Source organism: Camellia sinensis, unplaced genomic scaffold, assembly GCF_055761805.1.
Source record: "Camellia sinensis isolate YWXY unplaced genomic scaffold, ASM5576180v1 Unanchor2, whole genome shotgun sequence".
Classification (NCBI taxonomy): Eukaryota; Viridiplantae; Streptophyta; class Magnoliopsida; order Ericales; family Theaceae; genus Camellia; species Camellia sinensis.
Window position 1 is genome coordinate 19,425,001 of NW_028129079.1, and position 11,272 is coordinate 19,436,272.

At 43.8% G+C, this 11,272-nt stretch overlaps 1 pseudogene; it reads right to left on the reverse strand.

The window, feature by feature from the left end:
* Positions 1-1,555, reverse strand: part of LOC145815485 (18S ribosomal RNA) — a 1,806-nt pseudogene extending 251 nt beyond the window's left edge.
* Between the last annotated feature and the right edge of the window lie 9,717 nt (positions 1,556-11,272).

Genomic DNA, 11,272 nt, shown 5'->3' on the forward strand with positions numbered 1-11,272 from the left:
ATGATCTATCCCCATCACGATGAAATTTCAAAGATTACCCGGGCCTGTAGGCTAAGGCTATAGACTCGTTGAATACATCAGTGTAACGCGTGTGGCCCAGAACATCTAAGGGCATCACAGACCTGCTATTGCCTCAAACTTTCGTGGCTTGAAGGGCCATAGTCCCTCTAAAAAGCTAGCTGTGAAGGGTCACCTCCACATAGCTAGTTAGCAGGCTGAGGTCTCATTTGTTAACAAAATTAACCAGAAAAATCGCTCCACCAACTGAGAACGGCCATGCACTACCACCCATAGAATCAAGAAAGAGCTCTTAGTCTGTCAATCCTTACTATGTTTGGACCTGGTAAGTTTCTCTGTGTTGAGTCAAATTAAGCTATAGGCTCCACTCCCGATGGTGCCCTTCCATCAATTCCTTTAAGTTTCAGCCTTGCAACCATACTCCGCCCGGAACCCAAAAACTTTGATTTCTCATAAGGTGCCAGCAGAGTCCTAAAAGTAACATCCGTTGATCCCTGGTCGACATCGTTTATGGTTGAGACTAGGATAGTATCTAATCGTCTTCTAGCGCTCAACTTTCGTTGTTGATTAATGAAAACATTCTTGGCAAATGCTTTCGCAGTTGTTCGTCTTTCATAAAACCAAGAATTTCACCTTTGACTATGAAATACAAAAGCCCCCAACTGTCCCTATTAATCATTACTCTGATCCCGAAGGCCAACGTAATAGGATCAAAATCCTATGATGTTATCCTATGCTAATGTATCCAGAGTGTAGGCTTGCTTTGAGCACTCTAATTTCTTCAAAGTAACAACGCCAGAGGCATGACCTGGCCAATTAAGACCAAGAGCGCATCGCTGGCAGAAAGGACGAGACGACTGGTGCACACCTGAGGCAGATCGGTCAACCCAACCCAAAATCCAACTACGAGCTTTTTAACTGCAACAACTCAAATATACGCTATTGGAGCTGGAATTAGCATGGCTGCTAGCACCAGACTTGCCCTCCAATGGATCCTCGTTAAGGGATTTAGATTGTACTCATTACATTTACCAAACTCAAACAGCCCGATATTGTTTTTTATTGTCACTACCTTCCCGTGTCAGGATTGGGTAATTTGCGCACCTGCTGCCTTCCTTGGATGTGGTAGCCATTTCTCAAGCTCCCTCTCCGGAATTGAACCCTAATTCTTCGTCACCTGTCACCACCATAGTAGGCCACTATCCTACCATCGAAAGTTGATAGGGCAAAAATTTGAATGATGCATCGCCGGCACAAAGGCCGTGTGATCCGTCGAGTTATCATAAATCATCAGAGCAACAGGCATAGCCTGCGTCAACCTTTTATCTAATAAATGCATCCCTTCCAGAAGTTGGGGTTTGTTGCACGTATTAGCTCTAGAATTACTACAGTTATCCGAGTAGCAAATACCATTAAACAAAATATAACTGATTTAATGAGCCATTTGTAGTGTCACAATCTGAATTAGTTCATACTTACACATGCATGGCTTAGTCTTTGAGACAAGCATATGACTATTGGTTGGATCAACCAGGTAGCATTCCTTTTTACGACGCCAACACTACATAAGCCCAACTGACAGAGTCAGTGCGATTAGAGGCAGGCACAGCCGTAGCCCACAATAAGCAACGAACGCTTAACAGGGAAACAAAGGTTTAAGACCATGTGTACCCGCACAAGGCTCTAAATCCGAAAGCACGAGTGCTACTGCCCACGGGCCATGCTACCGGCACAACATCGTGAGGACCGCATGGAACACGGGAGATACTTTGGGGTTCACCCAATGCCACAAGGTAGCGAGATGAATATAGGCACACGATTCGGACCGAATTCCTTTTTGTTAGGTAGGCAACACAGGAACCCATGCGCGGTAGGATGTAAAATTTGCTCTTCAAGCATGAATGAAGAGGAATGCACCAGAGGAGTTCACTACACATGCAGGGATCCATCCAGCTCGTATAAACCAATCACAACTCACATGCCACGACGTATACTATTCAACTGCCCCCCAAAACGAATCGCACCACGAAGGACTAAGAAGCCCGACAAACGTGCGAAAACATTTAGAGAAGTTGAGCAAGCATCGGTTAACGCGACCTCAAATAATAAAGGCAACAAGCAACTTCGAAGGGATATGCTTTTCGCAACAACCATCCACTAGGAAAGCACAGGCAACTCGTTCGTAAGTCAAAGGCAACCAAATGGCAATTACCCGAGGGACATGCTTTTCGCATAATAGCTTCCACTAGGAAAGCGCAGGCAACTTGTAAGCAAGTCGTGGCCAACCTAATGGCAATTAACTAAGGGACATAACTTTTAGCAAGGAGCTTCCACTCGAAAAGCGTAGGCAACTTGTAGGAATCCCATGGATGATGAAGAGGAATGCACCAGTGAAGTTCGCTACATAGGCAGGGAGCCATCCAACTCGCACAACGCGGACACGACGTACACTATGCACCAGCCCCCTAAAACAAAACACACCACAAAGGACTAAGAAGCCAAACGAACGTGCGAAAACATTTAGAGAAGCTGAACAAGCATCAATTGCCACAACTGCAAATAACAAAGGCACCAAGCAACTTCCGAGGGACATACTTTTGGCAACAAGCTTCCACTAGGAAAGCATAGGCAACTTGTACATGAGTCAAATCCAAGCTAATGGCAATTATCTGAGGGACATGCTTTTTTGCAAAACAACTTCCACAAGGAAATCATAGGCAACTTGTAGGCAAAAGTCAAAGTCAACCTAATGGCAATTACCTGAGGGACATACTTTTCGTGAGGAGTAGGGCAAGACAGGCTGGCCAAGGCCGCCTGTAGGCCGGGCTAGCATGCTAATGAGGCCGCGAGCAGGCCACACTGTAGAGGTCGCACGCGAGCCTGGCTGCCATGCTACCGAGGCCGCGGAAAGGCCAGGCTGCCATGCTGCCAAGGTCACGCGCAGGCCAGGCATCAAGGCCAATGGCATGAGAGGCTGCCATGCTGCCCACGTTGTGCGTATGACATGCAGCCTAGGCTGCGCTCAGGCTAACCTACCATGCTGCCAAGGCCGCGCGCAGGCCAGGCTACCAAGCTGCTTAGGCCAAGGAAATGCCATGCTGCCAAGGCCACTTGCATGCCAGACAGCCATGCTGGCTAAGTTACAGGCATACCATGTTGCTTCGGCCTAAGGCCTGCCATGCTGTCAAGGCTGCGTGCAGGCCAGGCTGCCATGCTGCCTAGGCCGCGAGCATGCCAAGCTGATAAGGCTGCACGGAGGCCAGGAAGCCCTACTAGCTAGGCCGTGGGCATGCCATCCTGCCAGGGTTGCACGCTGGCTAGGATGCCATGCTACCAAGCCCACGGGTTTCACATGCTACTAGGGCCGTGCATAGGCCAGGCTGCCATGCTGCCAAGGTTGTAGGCTTGACATGCTACTAAGGCCTCGTGCAGGACAAGCTGTCATGCTGCCAAGGTTGTAGGCTTGACATGTTGCTAAGGCCGCGAGCAGGCCAAGCTGCCATGCTGCTAAGGTCGCGTGCTGGTCAAGCAGCCTGTAGACACCCCATTTTTTACCGTCCTCAAGATTTGGACGTCATCATTTGAACACTAGATGATCATCCATGCTCATTGTAGACGTGCCGGTGGGCCTCATGCTACAGTTCAGACTCAAATTGTCACGGTTCTTAATCTGATCGCACAATGTGCGATGTGAGATTGATAAATCACCAAAGAGTCTAAATCCGGCAAATCGTTTTGGAAAACAAATTTTTGAGAAAGAAGTGCCAAACATGGACTGCTTTGCCAGATACAGAGTCGCCATCTAAATATTTTATTTTGGGAAATTTAGGAAACCCTGACTCGTTGCCTAAGGCCACGTGTCCGTCATCACCAAAGTTGTCTCGGCTCGAGAACTTGGGTACAATTGGGGAGGTCATCTATGAGCACCCCCGCTCGCCCGATCCGAAGATAGGCCTGTACTAAGCATGATATTGAGTTTTGAAAACATATGTGTTCTTATTTCGGTTAATTAGCTAGAATTTACTATGTGATGCGCACAACACACAAGTATAGACTAGATCGCCTAATTTGGAACAAAGCATCGCATATCCGTTTTGTTTGGAAAATGGTTTGAGGTTTGGTACTCTCGAGTAGGCTAAAACATGGATTTCAATGAATTGATCCAATTCAAGTAATCCAACCTTCACCCACAGGCATTCAGGTAGTTATATCACATAAGCAAATAGCCTCATGGTAAGCATGCTGTCATGTTAACACTTACACACATGCAAGATGCTAAAGCATAAATACTCACAGTGTACTCCGAGCCAAAACAAGGAACATGTTAGTAATCAAATGTATGATCCAAGTCCATGTTAAGATGGCTAATGCATCGCATACAAAATGTAACTAGAATAGGCTCGGCTAATCTAAGGATGGCATGTGAAATGCAACAACTTGATAGACATATTCAACTTGGAATTTGAAATACTATGTAGTTAGTATGATGCGCCGAGCCCGGTGCATGCAATAAAGATGAATGATGCAAACATGCATAGCATAAGAATGCTAATTGAAATGTGCCCTAGAACTAACCATCATAAGCGGTTAAGTAAAAGGGAGAAAGAAATGGTGGTTGGAAGACATGCATCACACTCACGCGCGCTTATTACAAAATTGCCCTCTCTCGAAGGGTCCGAATGAATAATACAAATTAATTAACTAGCAGGCTAATTAAATATTGCAGACCCTTAATTAATTTAAACAAATTAATTAAATTACTGAAAGCAGTAAAACAGCCTCAGGAAGAGGGACGAATGCATGCACGCTCGGCTCCGCTCGGAAATCCACCGTCATGTCACATGTTACCTCTGTTTACACTGCTCTGCACCTCTAAGGACTGCACAAGTCTCAAGGTTACTTCTGGACTACTTCCTGAGCACTGTGGGAAGTCACCGACCAAGAGGAAACACCACCGGCCATGGAATTATGGTCATCGACCAAAAATTATGTCACCGGCTGGGTATTGATAGTCGGTCGGCACTGAAAGCTGCCGACCGGCCATTTCTTCCTGCAGAATACTGGTTTGCTGCAACAGAGGACAGACAAGACATGGCAATGCATTTTCAAAGCAATTTATGCACCACCACCCTCCTCAGCATGTTTGAGACTTAGAGAAGTATGGTTCTCAACCCTCGGGCCATCAATCACGCATTTCAATGCATGACGGCCCAAGATGCCAAGTGTGCAATTTGATATCAAATGAAATGCACACAAACACACAATGATCCTAACCTCTATCATAATTGATCAAGAGGCAAGGGATGTAAACATGCACAATGCTATGCAACCTAAACATGCAAGCTAAGCATGCAATATGAGCATGTGAACAAGCATGCAAACATGCAAGTATGTAACAAGTATGCAAGCTAACAAGCATGCAAGATGCAATTTAAACATGCAAACATACAAGACATGTAGCAACATGTTAAGAAACTTAATCAAAGATGCATGCCAAATGCAATATCACTTAAACATGCAACAACATGTTAATAGTCCTATCATCTAGACGTACAAACATACATAGCATGCAACAACATGCAAAGGGGCCAAGTATGCGACAACATGCAAGGTAAGCATGTAACAACACGCAAAGGATGGTCTTAAACCAATATGGGCGGTTCTCAAATAGGCCCAAATCAGCAGCCAATATGCTAAGGGATAAGGGACAAAGTCACATACAAACATGCATGTATAATGGTCCAACACTTAAGCATAAAAGGGCAACTTTTAAGGACACTTAAAAGGGACAAACATGGACATATGGCAAGCATTTTAATGCTCTGAAAACATGCAAAGGATGATGCCAAATCAACCTAATAATGCAAACAAGTCATGCACAAAAAGCTTGAAACTAGCCCAAAGGCTCAAACCATGATCATGTGACACATCAAGCAAATGACCAAAGTGGACCAAAACAGTTCCAAATCATGCCAAAGTAAGCCTAAAACATGCAATGGCCAAAGCTAAAACAAGCTAAAAACAAAAGGGGCAAGGCATGAGGCATACAAGGCCACCAAAAAGGTGTTACACTACACCTAAGACAACCAAACATGGCATGATTTAGGTGACCAAAATCAGAGATATGACATGCTAAAATGAGCCCAAAAACCCACTTAGATGGCATCCCAAATGCCTAGACATGATGGCATACACAATGACACATCCACGAGGCATACAACCCTAACTCTTTAAAGCATTAAAGGAGTTATAAATGCAAGCATACAAGCATAACATATAGACTGAAATCGCATTATAAGTGGTGCCAAACCACTGAAATGATTCAAATGGAGCATGCTAGAGGATTCAATACTCGAAGCTAACAAGCAAGATTACATGGTAACTATACAAAGCAAGTCATGGACGACCAAAACAACCAAAATTAGAGCTTTAGCATGTTAAAACAAAGCTAGAAGCTTCATGAGATTGAGCCAAAATCATGCTAAAAACACATGTTACAACATGATGCATGTTAAGGCTAAAACATGGGATTACATGACAAGTGTATAAAGCATACATGGCATGTCTAAACCAACTTAAAACAGAGGTATAACATGGCAAAACAAAGCCTAATGCCTACTGAAATGAAGCTAAAGCAAGCTAGGAATACAAGCTACAACACAAGCCATTTGTGCAAGCATCAAAGACAACAAGGAGAGGGGATGACCCTCTCCTATTTAGGACACCAAAACCACCTCTCCACCACTGAAAATCCTCTGGGTTTTCAGTGGTAGAGAGGTCATGCAAAGCTAAGAACAATGGCCAAAAGGTATGGCCTAAAACAAGGCCTAACAAGGCCTTGGAGGGAGGAGACAACCCCAAACCTCAAAGTGACCTTAAGCAAAGTTCTAAAGAACACAAAATAAGAACTTTTATCAATTATAGTCGAAGCTTAAAACAATAAGCAAGATAGGCTAAAAGCTTGTGCAAAAATGGAAAAACTAAAGCAAGAACACTCACCCTTGTAGACCTTCTTCAAGAACAATGGTCCAGCAGGTTTTTTGAGTCCAAAGTAACCCAAGAACACCAAAATCAACCTCCAAGGACCTCAACTCCAAGAGGATGGTGTAATGCTAGGTGTTTGTGTGCAAAAGTATGAACAAAACAACCTTACACACACACAAATATGTAAAGAGAGGGAGATATAGAGATAGATAGATACAACTATTTCTAACCCTAATTTCAGACCTCTGGAACCCTTGAGGAGGGAGGAGGGGCTCTCCTCTTATAGGAATCCAATTCGTAAGCTTCTAAGAGAAGCTAATCCCAAGAGGCAAATCCCTCCATTGTGCGTGTCAGCTGTGCCAGCTGGCAATAAATATCTACATAAAGCAGATGAACAGGGGTCGGCTGGAAAATATGGCTGATTGACCAACAAAAATGGTTGGCCGACCAAAAACATTGTCGGTCGACCAAAATATTTGGCCGGTATCAAGAAAACTAGGTCGGTGGCCTCAAGCCAAGGCCGGTGAGGTGTGGGGATGGCCAACAAGTCATTTCCTGCCCTCAGAAGCAAAAACACAAGTGTTTGGTATACAACCAAGCACAAAACAAACAAGTCAAGAGGTCTTGAGGCAAGGCGCGTGACCAAAACCTTCGAGAACTCAAGACGAACACGAACATGGATGATCACCTAGTATTCAAACGGTGACGTCCAAGTCTTGAGGACGGTCAAAAATGGGGTGTCTACACTCGTGTTCATTTTGAGTTCCTGAAGGTCTCGGCTATGTACCTTGCCTTGGAGCCTCTCAACTTGTCTGTTTTGTGCTTGGTTGTGGACCAAGAGCTTGTGGCTTTGTTTCTGAGGGAAGATGGTGGTCTGCTGGCCAACCCTACAACCCATCGGCCAGGCCCCGGGCCCATTGGCCATGCCCTTTTTCCATCGACCATCAGTGGTGGCCGGTTGGCCATAATTTTTGGCCGAGGCCCTTTTTTTTGCTTTTGCAGATATTTTTGGTGCCAGTTGTGCCAGCTGTTGGGCACAGAAGGCATCTTCCATACACGTGTATGAAGGGATTGTAACAAGCTTCTAGCTTGTCAAACAAGCTTGAGGCTTATGATTCTATATAAGGGGAGGCTCCTCTCCCCTTCCAGGGGTTCAAAAAATTTGAGAGCTGAAAATATCTCTCTCTCTCTAGAATTCTCACTCTCTCTCTATATTTATGCTATATTGAGCCTTAAAGTGTATTTTCTCTTCACTTTTGCACTACAACACCTAGTAAAACACCACCATCATTGAGCTGAGGTTCTTGAAGGTCATACTTGGGTTCTAAAAAGCTGGTTTTTTTACCTCAGAAGTTGCTGTTTTACTGTGGTTCTTCAAGGGTGATTGGTTACCCTCTTTAAGCTTTGTTTTGCTTAAGTATTTGGCCATCCTTGCATGCTCTTTTAGGCCTAACTTGCAACTACAAAAAATTCTTTTTTAAGTGCTTAGAATGGTTGTTTGAGGCCTCTTTGGTGTTGAGGGTGTTCTACCCTCTTGTGTGCCTTATTTGCTTAGGTTTGGTGCCATCCTTTAAGGCCTTTAGGATCACCTTTGTTTAGCCTTTTCACCACTGAATTCCAGAGGAATTTCAGTGGTGGAAAGTGGGTTTTGAGACCGAAAATGGATGGGGGTGGTTCCCCCCTTTTGTGCTTTGTTTGCATGTGTTGTTGGCTTAACACTTTGGTATGTTTTTCTATCCTCTTAAGGCTCTATCTTAGCATGTTTTAGGACTCATTTTGCCATGTTACACCTCTATTTTGGGTTGGTTTGGCCTCATGTTGTTTGTTTTTTACACTTATAATGTAAACTTGTTCACTAGCCTAACATACTTCATAGGTTAGCTTGTTATTCTAGCATGTATTGACTTCACTCCAGCATGTTTTTGGTGTGATTTTGGCATGCTTTAACTCTGATTTTAGTTGGTGGGGTCATCTCTTGCTTGGTCTTTGTACTTGTAGTGCAATCCTCCTTGTAGGCTTAACAAGCATCATGCTTTGTGCCCCTAATTCTATCTTGTTTTAGCTCTGCTCCAGCAGGTTCTTAGCCTTGTTTTGACTTGCTTAAACTCTATTTGGAATGATCTTGGCCCTTTGGGGCTTGCCTTGTGTGGCTATGGTGTAAATGCCTTAGCTAGTCTTGAGTTTTGGGCACTTTAGCATGCTATATTTGTGATGGTTGCATGTTTTGTCATCATTTGGCATATGATTTCAGAGCATATAACCTTGTCATACCCTCATGTTTATCACTCTTTAATTGTGTTTAAGAGTTGTGCCTTTATGCCTTGCTTGCAAGCCATGAGTTGAGTATGCATTCCTTGCTTTTTGTGCCTAAGTTTTGTTGAGTTTTGGTCACTGTTTTGAAGTATCTTAGGTCTGTCCATGTGTGGTTTGACCATTCAAGATTGTTAGTGCATGCCTCATGTGTAATATACTTCACTAGCTTTGATGCCTTAGCTCCTTAACATGTCTTGCACGCATTGCTTACATGATAGAGCCTTGTGCATGCCACTTTAGCATTGGTAGATTAGCATGTTGTTTGCATGTGTGTTGCATTACATGTGTTTGGATCGGACATTAATCCAAACACGAGGAACGAGGGACGTTTCATACTCAAAGTGATGAAACATGCCTCATTCCTTAGGTCACCAACACCTTTGATCATGCATGATAGGGTGGAGGTTCATCAAGTCTTGTTTATGCATTCATCAACATTGTGCAAGCTTTACTCTTTGGCCATCATGCATCGAGATGTGTGATTGGTGGCTCGAGAGCCGAGCACTACACTCCTTTGAGCTTGAGACATGATAAGGAGTGTGGTTGCACACACAATGCCTTGGAAATACACTGCCATGCCTCTGTTTGTGCTCTGTTGCAGCAAAAAGAGAAATTGGAGGAAGAAGTGGCTGACAGGCCACCAGAGCAGCCGACCGGCCATCATTATTGGCCGATGGCCACCATCTCTGGCCGATCATCCCTCAACATGTTCCTGAGATCAGTAAGAAGCAATCTGGAAGTTGGCATAATTTTCAAAGGTCTAAAGGTATGTAAACAGAGGCATCTTGAGGCAAGGCGCTGGATTTTCGAGAAGACGCGACCGAGCATGCATGCCTCCTTCGCCCGCGAGGCCATTTTACCGCTTTACTAGCTAGTTATAGTTAATTACATGTGTTGTAATTAATTAGTTTAATATGTGTTGTAATATTTTAATTAGCTTAGATTAGCTGGTTATTCAATTCAATTTGGTTTGTAATAATTAATTAGCTAAGTTAGTTAATTAGTTAGTTTGATTAGCTTAGCCAATTAGCTTAGCTTAATTATTTGTACCCTCCATCGAGAGGGCACAATGTTGTAATAAGTGTGCGTGTGTGTGTGAATGTCTTCCAACCCCACATCTTTCTCCTTTTTACTTATCCGCTTTCAGTGGTTAGATTAGGGCATATTTCAATTAGCATCCTTATGCTTGCATGCGTGCATCATTCATCTGTCTAGCATGCACCGGGCTCGGCGCATCATTCAAACCGCATCGTATTTCAATACTTACTTAAATACGTGTTTCACAGCATGTTATCGAGTGTTGCATTCATATGCCATCTTAGATAGCCGAGCCTATTTTAGTTGTATTTTTGCATGTGTTGCATTAGGCATCTTAACATAGCTAGGATCATGCATGATTACTAACTAGCTTTTGTTTTGGCTTGAAGTACACTGTAAGTGTTTTCGTTTTAGCATCCTTGCATGAGCGTAAGTGACTGCCATGATAGCATGCTTGCCATGAGGCTATGTGCTTAAGTGATTAACTGCATAAATGCCTATGGATGGAAGCTTCATTGCTTGAATTGGAACAATTCATTAAAATGTGCGTTTTAAGCCCACTTGAGAGTGGCAAATCATGTTTTAAGCCCACTTGAGGGTGGCAAATCCGTGTTTTAGCCTACTTGCGAGTAGCATCTTCAAACCATTTTCGAAAAACAAACATGAAATGTTTTGTTCTAAATTGAGTGATTTAATCTATACTTGTATGCTGTGTGCATCACATAGTAAGTTAGCTAATCATCTGAATAAGAACACATGTGTTTTCAAAACAACATATCATGTTAGTAGAGGCCGATCTTTGATCAGGGGAGCGGGAGTGCTCATTTCAGGACCTTCCCCTCTCGTACCCAAGTTCCCGAGCTAAGGCAACTTTGGTGATGACGGACATTTGGCCTTACGCACGAGTCAGGGTTTCCTA